Source organism: Epinephelus lanceolatus, chromosome 4, assembly GCF_041903045.1.
Source record: "Epinephelus lanceolatus isolate andai-2023 chromosome 4, ASM4190304v1, whole genome shotgun sequence".
In the NCBI taxonomy this organism is placed as follows: domain Eukaryota; kingdom Metazoa; phylum Chordata; class Actinopteri; order Perciformes; family Serranidae; genus Epinephelus; species Epinephelus lanceolatus.
The window spans coordinates 12,992,267-13,005,065 of record NC_135737.1 but is presented as its reverse complement, the minus strand read 5'-3'; the positions used below and the strand labels follow the sequence as shown (position 1 = coordinate 13,005,065).

The 12,799-nt window shown below is 45.4% G+C and overlaps 7 non-coding genes and 2 pseudogenes across 7 annotated transcripts; all 9 read right to left on the bottom strand.

Moving 5' to 3' along the window:
• Positions 1-27: 27 nt before the first annotated feature.
• On the bottom strand, positions 28-191 carry LOC144463118 (U1 spliceosomal RNA). The gene has a single exon (XR_013491260.1). It is a non-coding gene; the product is annotated as a U1 spliceosomal RNA (small nuclear RNA).
• A 981-nt stretch (positions 192-1,172) lies between these two features.
• LOC144463291 (U2 spliceosomal RNA) lies at positions 1,173-1,363 on the bottom strand. The gene has a single exon (XR_013491432.1). It is a non-coding gene; the product is annotated as a U2 spliceosomal RNA (small nuclear RNA).
• A 719-nt stretch (positions 1,364-2,082) lies between these two features.
• LOC144463066 (U1 spliceosomal RNA) lies at positions 2,083-2,246 on the bottom strand. Its single transcript, XR_013491208.1, has one exon. It is a non-coding gene; the product is annotated as a U1 spliceosomal RNA (small nuclear RNA).
• A 981-nt stretch (positions 2,247-3,227) lies between these two features.
• LOC144463386 (U2 spliceosomal RNA) lies at positions 3,228-3,418 on the bottom strand. The gene has a single exon (XR_013491527.1). It is a non-coding gene; the product is annotated as a U2 spliceosomal RNA (small nuclear RNA).
• Positions 3,419-4,137: 719 nt separating this feature from the next.
• Positions 4,138-4,301, bottom strand: LOC144463062 (U1 spliceosomal RNA). Its single transcript, XR_013491204.1, has one exon. It is a non-coding gene; the product is annotated as a U1 spliceosomal RNA (small nuclear RNA).
• A 981-nt stretch (positions 4,302-5,282) lies between these two features.
• LOC144463363 (U2 spliceosomal RNA) lies at positions 5,283-5,473 on the bottom strand. Its single transcript, XR_013491504.1, has one exon. It is a non-coding gene; the product is annotated as a U2 spliceosomal RNA (small nuclear RNA).
• Positions 5,474-6,192: 719 nt separating this feature from the next.
• Positions 6,193-6,356, bottom strand: LOC144463049 (U1 spliceosomal RNA). The gene has a single exon (XR_013491191.1). It is a non-coding gene; the product is annotated as a U1 spliceosomal RNA (small nuclear RNA).
• Positions 6,357-7,337: 981 nt separating this feature from the next.
• LOC144462912 (U2 spliceosomal RNA) lies at positions 7,338-7,516 on the bottom strand (annotated as a pseudogene).
• A 363-nt stretch (positions 7,517-7,879) lies between these two features.
• On the bottom strand, positions 7,880-12,423 carry LOC144462826 (uncharacterized; annotated as a pseudogene).
• Between the last annotated feature and the right edge of the window lie 376 nt (positions 12,424-12,799).

Genomic DNA, 12,799 nt, shown 5'->3' with positions numbered 1-12,799 from the left:
GCTGTTGGTTGCATTAAACAAGCACATCAGGGGAGAGCGCGAACGCAGTCCCCCACTACCAGAAATTATGCAGTCGAGATTCCCACATTTGGGGAATTGGCAGAGGTCAGCTCAATTAGAGTGCAATGACCGAGCCTCGCCCTGGGTGAACCACCTTCTTGATCATGGTATCTCCCCTGCCAGGTAAGTATGACTTGTACACCTCACACACAGGGGCCTCATTCACGGTCATACGATGATAGGTGATGGTGCTGGCAATGTATAGCAATGACCAGTCCAGAACCACACACTATAAAGGCTCTGATAATCTACAGGACGCTAATATACAAGAGACACTTTTGTAGTGAGACTGAACAAAACTTGTTCACATTTTACTTGAGAGAAATGGGCACATATCTCATCACGCCATGCTGTATATCCATAGTAAAAGCTAAGCTAACATGGCCAGGCTGTCCACTGATCGCCAATAAATGAGGCAAAAACCTAAGTGAGTTCACACCAGACAAAGATAAATGACACTGCAATCAAGTGTTGTTTGATCTGCATTTAAAAGAAAAAAGTCAGCGGAAAGACTAAAAAACAGGCCTGTCTCCTCACATTAGAGACACGGCGTGATCCGCCCGCTGCTGCCACCTATTGGTCTGGAGTGTGAACAACACTTTGTTAAAAATATATCCGCATGCTTCTCTGTTTGAAACTAAAGGAAAGAAGAAAATAATATTATAAATAAAGGCGCAACCATATGAAGAGTGTTTGCCTTTCTTTTGACATATCGGCACAGACCCGACTGTGGCAAACAGCGGCAGAAATTATGCAGAGTGGATTTTCACGTTGGGGGAATGGATCTATTCATCTGACTGAACTGGCAGCTAGTGGTCTCATTCAACAGGTACCGGTTCAATTCATTTTACAGTGAGATGCATGTAACAGGTCCTCAAAAGGAAAGTGCCAGACAGTGGCGAAAAGTTCAAACACGGCCAAAGTTCCAAAAAGAGAAGTTGGGCAAGTGTGTAAATGATGCCATAGCGCATGACTATTAGAAATGCGCACCTGGTAGAGGAGCTCAGTCAACACATACGCAATTTGCACGCCAGCATGGCGAAAACAAGAAATCAAGGCGAGGGCACATTAGAGACACGTCCTACGTGGTCTGTTTTCAACACGTTGAGGGAGGGGGGTGCACCGTTTCTGGAAGTGCTGCAATAACAGGTCGATGCGTGGAGTGGACGGGGCAAGCCCCTTTTCCATCTCCCTGTTCCAAAAAGCAATTTAATATATGGTCCCCGGGTAGGGGACGTATCAGATATTAAACTGATAAGAACAGATACTACACTTGATCTTAGCCAAAAGGCCGAGAAGCGATACTGACTGCTGAGTGAAGTGGGAGACTCAGTCTCCTCATTGTGACTCTAGCTCGCGGGTTCAATATGATTTCGATCGCTACAAAAACACACGGCAGACTGTGAACGTGAAGTTCGATGTTTTATGACTGATGGGCAACACAAATATGCATCCGATCGCAGACTTTTATTACAAAAGGTTATGGGAGTTAACGCGGGCCGAAAAGTGATACTGCCAATGGGTCAGCGGAAAAGGAGGGAGTCACAGCACGGTCTCTCGCGCCGACTGGTCGTAATCTGCTGTGTTTTTTTCGGCATGTTGTCAACCTTCAGAAGATTTCAAAACATACAGTGCATCCATCATAAATATCTGCAAACTAAAGTAAACAATTTAAGATTTGTCTCTACTCGTTGACTGTCTTTATATTAACAACGGAGAGCCGCTGCCACTGTGACTTGACGCGTTTCACTGAAAAATGCCCCACTTTTAATACGGTGGGCGGGGGCATCAGTTGCAACCCACATATTATTCTAAATGACTGAGTGTGAGGATATAACAATATCATAGGAGCTTGTTTTGCTTCTTCAGTAGTGGCACAGATGTGAAGTGATGCGGTACCGACTTGCACTGACACAACGGGCAAGGGCAAAGCCTGTGATTGAGCGTGAAATGGCGTTTGATGCACGCGGTTCTCTAGTGCCATATGCTGCCACAGCTGTTGGTTGCATTAAACAAGCACATCAGGGGAGAGTGCGAACGCAGTCCCCCACTACCAGAAATTATGCAGTCGAGATTCCCACATTTGGGGAATTCGCAGAGGTCAGCTCAATCGGAGTGCAGTGACCGAGCCTCGCCCTGGGTGAACCACCTTCTTGATCATGGTATCTCCCCTGCCAGGTAAGTATGACTTGTACACCTCACACACAGGGGCCTCATTCACGGTCATACGATGATAGGTGATGGTGCTGGCAATGTATAGCAATGACCAGTCCAGAACCACACACTATAAAGGCTCTGATAATCTACAGGACGCTAATATACAAGAGACACTTTTGTAGTGAGACTGAACAAAACTTGTTCACATTTTACTTGAGAGAAATGGGCACATATCTCATCACGCCATGCTGTATATCCATAGTAAAAGCTAAGCTAACATGGCCAGGCTGTCCATTGATCGCCAATAAATGAGGCAAAAACCTAAGTGAGTTCACACCAGACAAAGATAAATGACACTGCAATCAAGTGTTGTTTGATCTGCATTTAAAAGAAAAAAGTCAGCGGAAAGACTAAAAAACAGGCCTGTCTCCTCACATTAGAGACACGGCGTGATCCGCCCGCTGCTGCCACCTATTGGTCTGGAGTGTGAACAACACTTTGTTAAAAATATATCCACATGCTTCTCTGTTTGAAACTAAAGGAAAGAAGAAAATAATATTATAAATAAAAGCGCAACCATATGAAGAGTGTTTGCCTTTCTTTTGACATATCGGCACAGACCCGACTGTGGCAAACAGCGGCAGAAATTATGCAGAGTGGATTTTCACGTTGGGGGAATGGATCTATTCATCTGACTGAACTGGCAGCTAGTGGTCTCACTCAACAGGTACCGGTTCAATTCATTTTACAGTGAGATGCATGTAACAGGTCCTCAAAAGGAAAGTGCCAGACAGTGGCGAAAAGTTCAAACACGGCCAAAGTTCCAAAAAGAGAAGTTGGGCAAGTGTGTAAATGATGCCATAGCGCATGACTATTAGAAATGCGCACCTGGTAGAGGGGCTCAGTCAACACATACGCAATTTGCACGCTAGCATGGCGAAAACAAGAAATCAAGGCGAGGGCACATTAAAGACACGTCCTACGTGGTCTGTTTTCAACACGTTGAGGGAGTGGGGTGCACCGTTTCTGGAAGTGCTGCAATAACAGGTCGATGCATGGAGTGGACGGGGCAAGCCCCTTTTCCATCTCCCTGTTCCAAAAAGCAATTTAATATATGGTCCCCGGGTAGGGGACGTATCGGATATTAAACTGATAAGAACAGATACTACACTTGATCTTAGCCAAAAGGCCGAGAAGCGATACTGACTGCTGAGTGAAGTGGGAGACTCAGTCTCCTCATTGAGACTCTAGCTCGCGGGTTCAATATGATTTCGATCGCTACAAAAACACACGGCAGACTGTGAACGTGAAGTTCGATATTTTATGACTGATGGGCAACACAAATATGCATCCGATCGCAGACTTTTATTACAAAAGGTTATGGGAGTTAACGCGGGCCGAAAAGTGATACTGCCAATGGGTCAGCGGAAAAGGAGGGAGTCACAGCACGGTCTCTCGCGCCGACTGGTCGTAATCTGCTGTGTTTTTTTCGGCATGTTGTCAACCTTCAGAAGATTTCAAAACATACAGTGCATCCATCATAAATATCTGCAAACTAAAGTAAACAATTTAAGATTTGTCTCTACTCGTTGACTGTCTTTATATTAACAACGGAGAGCCGCTGCCACTGTGACTTGACGCGTTTCACTGAAAAATGCCCCACTTTTAATACGGTGGGCGGGGGCATCAGTTGCAACCCACATATTATTCTAAATGACTGAGTGTGAGGATATAACAATATCATAGGAGCTTCTTTTGCTTCTTCAGTAGTGGCACAGATGTGAAGTGATGCGGTACCGACTTGCACTGACACAACGGGCAAGGGCAAAGCCTGTGATTGAGCGTGAAATGGCGTTTGATGCACGCGGTTCTCTAGTGCCATATGCTGCCACAGCTGTTGGTTGCATTAAACAAGCACATAAGGGGAGAGCGCGAACGCAGTCCCCCACTACCAGAAATCATGCAGTCGAGATTCCCACATTTGGGGAATTCGCAGAGGTCAACTCAATCGGAGTGCAGTGACCGAGCCTCGCCCTGGGTGAACCACCTTCTTGATCATGGTATCTCCCCTGCCAGGTAAGTATGACTTGTACACCTCACACACAGGGGCCTCATTCACGGTCATACGATGATAGGTGATGGTGCTGGCAATGTATAGCAATGACCAGTCCAGAACCACACACTATAAAGGCTCTGATAATCTACAGGACGCTAATATACAAGAGACACTTTTGTAGTGAGACTGAACAAAACTTGTTCACATTTTACTTGAGAGAAATGGGCACATATCTCATCACGCCATGCTGTATATCCATAGTAAAAGCTAAGCTAACATGGCCAGGCTGTCCATTGATCGCCAATAAATGAGGCAAAAACCTAAGTGAGTTCACACCAGACAAAGATAAATGACACTGCAATCAAGTGTTGTTTGATCTGCATTTAAAAGAAAAAAGTCAGCGGAAAGACTAAAAAACAGGCCTGTCTCCTCACATTAGAGACACGGCGTGATCCGCCCGCTGCTGCCACCTATTGGTCTGGAGTGTGAACAACACTTTGTTAAAAATATATCCACATGCTTCTCTGTTTGAAACTAAAGGAAAGAAGAAAATAATATTATAAATAAAAGCGCAACCATATGAAGAGTGTTTGCCTTTCTTTTGACATATCGGCACAGACCCGACTGTGGCAAACAGCGGCAGAAATTATGCAGAGTGGATTTTCACGTTGGGGGAATGGATCTATTCATCTGACTGAACTGGCAGCTAGTGGTCTCACTCAACAGGTACCGGTTCAATTCATTTTACAGTGAGACGCATGTAACAGGTCCTCAAAAGGAAAGTGCCAGACAGTGGCGAAAAGTTCAAACACGGCCAAAGTTCCAAAAAGAGAAGTTGGGCAAGTGTGTAAATGATGCCATAGCGCATGACTATTAGAAATGCGCACCTGGTAGAGGGGCTCAGTCAACACATACGCAATTTGCACGCTAGCATGGCGAAAACAAGAAATCAAGGCGAGGGCACATTAGAGACACGTCCTACGTGGTCTGTTTTCAACACGTTGAGGGAGGGGGGTGCACCATTTCTGGAAGTGCTGCAATACCAGGTCGATGCGTGGAGTGGACGGGGCAAGCCCCTTTTCCATCTCCCTGTTCCAAAAAGCAATTTAATATATGGTCCCCGGGTAGGGGACGTATCGGATATTAAACTGATAAGAACAGATACTACACTTGATCTTAGCCAAAAGGCCGAGAAGCGATACTGACTGCTGAGTGAAGTGGGAGACTCAGTCTCCTCATTGAGACTCTAGCTCGCGGGTTCAATATGATTTCGATCGCTACAAAAACACACGGCAGACTGTGAACGTGAAGTTCGATATTTTATGACTGATGGGCAACACAAATATGCATCCGATCGCAGACTTTTATTACAAAAGGTTATGGGAGTTAACGCGGGCCGAAAAGTGATACTGCCAATGGGTCAGCGGAAAAGGAGGGAGTCACAGCACGGTCTCTCGCGCCGACTGGTCGTAATCTGCTGTGTTTTTTTCGGCATGTTGTCAACCTTCAGAAGATTTCAAAACATACAGTGCATCCATCATAAATATCTGCAAACTAAAGTAAACAATTTAAGATTTGTCTCTACTCGTTGACTGTCTTTATATTAACAACGGAGAGCCGCTGCCACTGTGACTTGACGCGTTTCACTGAAAAATGCCCCACTTTTAATACGGTGGGCGGGGGCATCAGTTGCAACCCACATATTATTCTAAATGACTGAGTGTGAGGATATAACAATATCATAGGAGCTTCTTTTGCTTCTTCAGTAGTGGCACAGATGTGAAGTGATGCGGTACCGACTTGCACTGACACAACGGGCAAGGGCAAAGCCTGTGATTGAGCGTGAAATGGCGTTTGATGCACGCGGTTCTCTAGTGCCATATGCTGCCACAGCTGTTGGTTGCATTAAACAAGCACATAAGGGGAGAGCGCGAACGCAGTCCCCCACTACCAGAAATCATGCAGTCGAGATTCCCACATTTGGGGAATTCGCAGAGGTCAGCTCAATCGGAGTGCAGTGACCGAGCCTCGCCCTGGGTGAACCACCTTCTTGATCATGGTATCTCCCCTGCCAGGTAAGTATGACTTGTACACCTCACACACAGGGGCCTCATTCACGGTCATACGATGATAGGTGATGGTGCTGGCAATGTATAGCAATGACCAGTCCAGAACCACACACTATAAAGGCTCTGATAATCTACAGGACGCTAATATACAAGAGACACTTTTGTAGTGAGACTGAACAAAACTTGTTCACATTTTACTTGAGAGAAATGGGCACATATCTCATCACGCCATGCTGTATATCCATAGTAAAAGCTAAGCTAACATGGCCAGGCTGTCCATTGATCGCCAATAAATGAGGCAAAAACCTAAGTGAGTTCACACCAGACAAAGATAAATGACACTGCAATCAAGTGTTGTTTGATCTGCATTTAAAAGAAAAAAGTCAGCGGAAAGACTAAAAAACAGGCCTGTCTCCTCACATTAGAGACACGGCGTGATCCGCCCGCTGCTGCCACCTATTGGTCTGGAGTGTGAACAACACTTTGTTAAAAATATATCCACATGCTTCTCTGTTTGAAACTAAAGGAAAGAAGAAAATAATATTATAAATAAAAGCGCAACCATATGAAGAGTGTTTGCCTTTCTTTTGACATATCGGCACAGACCCGACTGTGGCAAACAGCGGCAGAAATTATGCAGAGTGGATTTTCACGTTGGGGGAATGGATCTATTCATCTGACTGAACTGGCAGCTAGTGGTCTCACTCAACAGGTACCGGTTCAATTCATTTTACAGTGAGATGCATGTAACAGGTCCTCAAAAGGAAAGTGCCAGACAGTGGCGAAAAGTTCAAACACGGCCAAAGTTCCAAAAAGAGAAGTTGGGCAAGTGTGTAAATGATGCCATAGCGCATGACTATTAGAAATGCGCACCTGGTAGAGGGGCTCAGTCAACACATACGCAATTTGCACGCTAGCATGGCGAAAACAAGAAATCAAGGCGAGGGCACATTAGAGACACGTCCTACGTGGTCTGTTTTCAACACGTTGAGGGAGGGGGGTGCACCGTTTCTGGAAGTGCTGCAATAACAGGTCGATGCGTGGAGTGGACGGGGCAAGCCCCTTTTCCATCTCCCTGTTCCAAAAAGCAATTTAATATATGGTCCCCGGGTAGGGGACGTATCAGATATTAAACTGATAAGAACAGATTTTTTTCTTTTGAAAATTTTTTTATTGACACTTATATCAGACGTTTTACATAAACCTTCACATGTTTAAGGCATACAATTTTAAGTTATAAAAGTGACAAAACAATGATAAATAATGTAATCTGTAAAAAACCAAGCTTAAACGATCAAAAAAAAATCTTTTAAGAAATATTACAGATAAAATTGTCACAAGTTAAAGGTTTACATAAAAGCGTTTCTTCAATGAATGTCCAATGTGTCGAGTGTCCACAATAAAAGTCTGTAAAGGGGAGTGCAAAAGTTAAAATGTCTTCTGTCCTTTGCAGTGCAGGAGCGGAAAGAATCCCTACCAAGGGTAACTCATTCCGCTCCCCCAAACAGTTTGGTCTCTCGGGATCCTGTCCTGGTGCTCAGAGGAGATCCCCACCCTGAAGCTCCTTCCCACCTGCCTCACCCGGAGAGTCAGGCCGCTGCTGCTTTGACCTTTTCCTGTGTAGCTCCGACTCCTTCATCCGAATGGGCACAGAGGCGATTCTTCTTTGTGGCTGCGTCCTAGGCCTGCCACCTGCAGCTTCGGCCTCTTTGACCATTGCTGCGGCCATTCGGATCGCAGCCGCGGGGGGGATCTGCATGTGCTTTCTTGCCAGCAAGTTTCTGGAGGTCCATATGGCGTATTTGATGGCGGCCAGGGTGAGCCACTGTTTGGCGAAGTCACAGGTTGGAATGTGTTCTTGGCTCACCCCATACATTACCAACGGTGCTGTGAGGACCTCCCTTGCTGGCAAGTACAGGAATTTTAAGGAGTCGGCTGTTGCCCACTGGTCTACGGCAGCACTGCACTCCCAGAGCAAGTGCCTCACCGACTCAGGCGCGCCACAACCTGGTCGAGGACACGTTGGGTGCGCTGACATGCCCCGGGAGTGCATCACGGCCCTGACTGGGAGGATCTCATGAGCCACCATCCATGACAGGTCCCGGAGTCTGTTTGGGAGAGCGGAATGGTTCACGTTGCGCCAAACTGATGATGGCTCGCCAAATGTGAGCCAGCGCACTGGACTCACTGGTTCCCGCTCCTGCACAACAGAGATAAGAGAGCGTTGGTTAGATAAAATTTGCAACTCCTCCTGCTCAAGATTAAAACAACATAGAAAGGACTGGATAACAGCATAAGCTGGTGGTAAGTTAAAGGACACAGGCACTTTAAGATCACTGGTTAAAATCTTGATTTTCCTGAGGTAGGTCCCCATCCAGAACCGTGTCATTGCTGCTGTCTTGGGGTTTCTGGATGGGGCTGTAGCGGCTGTGATATGAAGTGTGGTGTATCTGCTTCCTAAAAACAAGTGTAGGTCCGGCACTGCTTTTCCTCCTTTTTCTTTTGGCTTCTTCATGATGTCCCTCTTTAGTCGTTCCCACTTTGACCCCCACAGGAAATAAAAAATGGCACGCTCAAGGTCCAATATTGCTTTTCTAGGTGGGATAAAAACAGAACTGGTAAGTAAAAGCAAAGGTAAAATCACTGCTTTGATGATTAAAACCTTTCCTTCCATCGTCAGTCCCCTAAGTCTCCAGTACCCCAGTCTCTGCCTAACTTTCCCTACCATGTCTGGCCAATTAGTTTCCCCTCCCCCCTCCCTATCAAATTTGACCCCGAGTATCCTCTGGTCAGTCTGGGTCACAGTCAGGGGGAGTCTTGTCATCTCAGTCATTTCCCAGGGTCCATAAAACTGGGCTTGGGTCTTGCTCCTGTTAAGCTTTGACCCAGAAGCCCGTCCAAACCAGTCAGTCAAGTCAAGTGTCCTGTTGACAGATAAAAGGTCAGTGCATAAGATATTAATGTCGTCCATATATAAAATGCATTTTGTGTCCAGTCCCCCGCTCCCTGGTACTCTAACCCCAGTGATTCGTTTGTCCCTTCTCAAGATCTGTGCCAGTGGTTCGATACAAGTAACATAGAGGAGGGCAGATAACGGACATCCCTGACGGACGCCGCAGTTTATATTCACTGCTTTTGTCAGATGCCCATTAACAACGAATTTGCTGGTAATGCCCCGGTACAGCAACCCCACCCAAGCTATAAATCTCTCTGGAAACCCCATTTTTTGCAGTACCTGGAAAAGGTATTGGTGCGAGACCCGATCAAAGGCTTTCTCAAAGTCTAAATTTAGAACTACTAGCCGGATGTTTCTGTCTCTCACATAACAGATGGTGTCTCGGATCAGTAGGAGGCTGTCGGTGATCCTCCTCCCCGGTATGGCACAGGCTTGATCCGGGTGAATCAAGTCATCTAAAAACAAAGTCATTCGAGATGATAAGAGTTTGCTAAAAAGTTTACAGTCCAGATTTAAAAGCGTTATAGGTCTCCAGTTCTTCAAGTCAGTCTCGTCTTTGTCTTTGTGGAGTAGGGTTACTATCCCTATTCTAAAACTGTCAGGAAGTCGGTCGAGTCTTTCAAAATCCATAAAAACAGCAAGTAAGTCAGGTGCTAAAATGTCCCAAAAAGTCAAGTAAAATTCCAAGGGAAGCCCGTCTTGTCCTGGTGACTTTCCTGTTTTAAAGCTCTTAAGACCTTTGTTCAACTCTAAAAGTGTAAAATCTTGGGTTAAAAGCACACTGTCCTCAACTCTGTGTTCAATGAATTTTAAAACTTCAGTTATGGTGTCCGTTTCCACAGGTTTTTCACTGTATAGTTCTTTATAAAATGTTTCTATAGTTGTTTTAATTTCTCCTGTTGTTTCCGCTGTGCACCCATTTTCTGTCTTTAGTTTTAAAATGTTTCCCCCTTTATTTACAATTTTCTTAAAAAAATATCTTGTGCACTTCTCCCCTTCCTCTATCTCCCTTTCCCTGCTTCTTAAAATGACACCTTTGCTTTTGATTTCTGCTAATATCGACATCTCTGTTTTAACTTGTTTTATTTCTTCATTAAAATCCATCCCTTGTAGGTTTAGGTTAAAATATCTCTGGAGTCGTTTTTGCAGTCCCAACATGCGTCTGTCGTCCCTATCTTTTTTCTTCTTACCTGCCTGTCTAAAGAAAGTCTGGGTCCGTCCCTTAACCATTTCCCACCAGTGTGCACGTGTATCGTAAAAGTCTTGAAGGGTCTGCCACTCACTGTACTGCTCCCTATACTGCCTAACTAACTCCCTATCTTCTAAAAGGGAGCAGTTGAGTTTCCACAGACCACTTCCTGAAGTCACACCAGAAGGTAGTGATAGGGTGCAGGATAGCATTGCGTGATCGGAAAAGAACACCTGTGTTAATCTAGCATCGGTTGGTGGGCAATCACGGGATAAAATGTAATCTATGCGAGAGGCTCTGGTGCCATCACCACTGACCCAGGTGAAGCCCTCCTCTCTAGGATGCATGGTTTTAAAGCAGTCCAAGAGTTTAAAATCCCTGCATATGTCCTGTAATAAAACCGATGTTTTGTCAATTTTAAAATCTCCTCCTGCTCTTTTCCTATCGTTCCTGTTTAAAATACAATTAAGATCTCCCCCTACAACTAAAGGTGCCCTACCTAGCATGTGGGACTGCAAGTCTTTTAAAAGGTCATACCTGTCATTTTTTTCATTAAAACCATAAACATTTAAGACGTTAAAATCCTTTCCCATAAAAGTCAAGTGTGCTAAAAGTGCCCGACCGCTTCTCACCACAGTGCTGCCCTTCACCAAGACGAGAGGGTTTTTGATTAAAATGGCCACTCCGTCATTTTTATTTGCGTTGGATCCGCTCCAGATTGATGGATTTGGCCATAAGTCCTCCCACTCTCTATAGTGGTTTAAAAACGGTAGGCCACACTCCTGTATTAAAAACACATCTGACTTAAAAGTGTTAAGAAAGGATAAAACAGTCTGAGCTCTAACTCTCGACTTTACGCTTCTCACATTAATAGTTGAGAAGGTGAGAGTCATGAGTATGGTTAAAAATAACAAGTATGACATCCTAAAAGGCTAAAAGGTATTAAAAACAAGGACAGTTAATCACATTCATGTGAATGGAGTTCTTCCTTCACTTCTATGGGTGAAAAGTGAGGGGGGTGAACTCCATTTCCCTTTCGGACTCTTGGAGTTGGTCTCTGACGCAGGGTTGCGTTGAGTTTTGAGTCCTTAGGGGTTGATTGCAGAGCTATGGTTAAGAAAGAGGCCTCATTTGGAGAATCGGAAGGGAAGACTCTGGGTTCCTCCACAGATGAACTGTCTGAGTAGTCCCCAGCTCTTCCCTTCTTCTCTGTCACCGCAGGGGAGTCAGAGGACAATTCTGATATAGGCCTCTTGGCCTGCTGGGCATTGGGGAGGGTGGCATCCTCGCTATCAGTTTCCTGTTCGGTGCTAGTTCTGCCCTCTGCCTGCATCACCCCATCCTCTTCAACACTTTCCACTGGTGGGGCGATTGCAGGCCCCTCCCCTTCTCCCGCCTCACCTGATCCCTGCTCGCCAATCACAGGATTTGGCGGGAGATTTGAATTTTCCAGCCCAGCATCTTCAATTAGCTCTGTTAACTGTTCAACATTCTGTCCGTTTTCTGTTTGCTTTGTGGCTTTTACTTTGTTGGCAAAAGACTTGGGGCAGTCTCTGAAGAGGTGGTTAGTTTCTCCACAGAGATTGCACTTTCTGCTGTTGGTGCATTCCTGAAAAGTGTGTCCAATTTCTCTACATTTCCCACAAATGATCTGCTTGCATGCTTCTGCCAGGTGCCCATGTTCGCCACATTTGCGGCAGAGCTTGGGCTGGCCCTGGTAATGGATGTAGCCCCTGTTGTTACCCAGAACTATCATTGGTGGTAGCTGTTTCAGGCCCTGGAAGCCTTGGGGGTCCTGCCATTGCTGAATGGGGATCCTCCAAGCGCAATTCCAGATGCCATCCTCATCTCTCACCTTGGTAGCCTGGCCTTTCACAGTGCAGTATCTGCCCAGCCACAAACAAATATCGTCTGCATTCACTGTCTCATTGAACATTCTGACAATAACCGTTTTAGAGGCATTGTCAGTCAGTTTTTCAACAGTGAAAGCAGAAAACTGGGTCTTTTCATTTTCATATCGTGTCCAGAAATCTCTTAATGCAATTGCAGAATGAAAGCTCACGTCAAATCCTTTGTTGGACGGCAAAGTCACAATACAGTTTATGTCATCAGGCTTGAAGTTTAGGGTTCTCTGAATCAGTTTCCTTGAAAAATCAAGCCTTGACATAACCATGGGCTTTCCGTCAACCTCACTGAGTATAAAGCGGACACTGTGGTGCCTCCGCATGCCAGCATAGTTACCCGACATGGTGGAGGCACCACACACTACAAATGAAAGACACTAAAACACTGTAAAATGCTACTTAAAATGG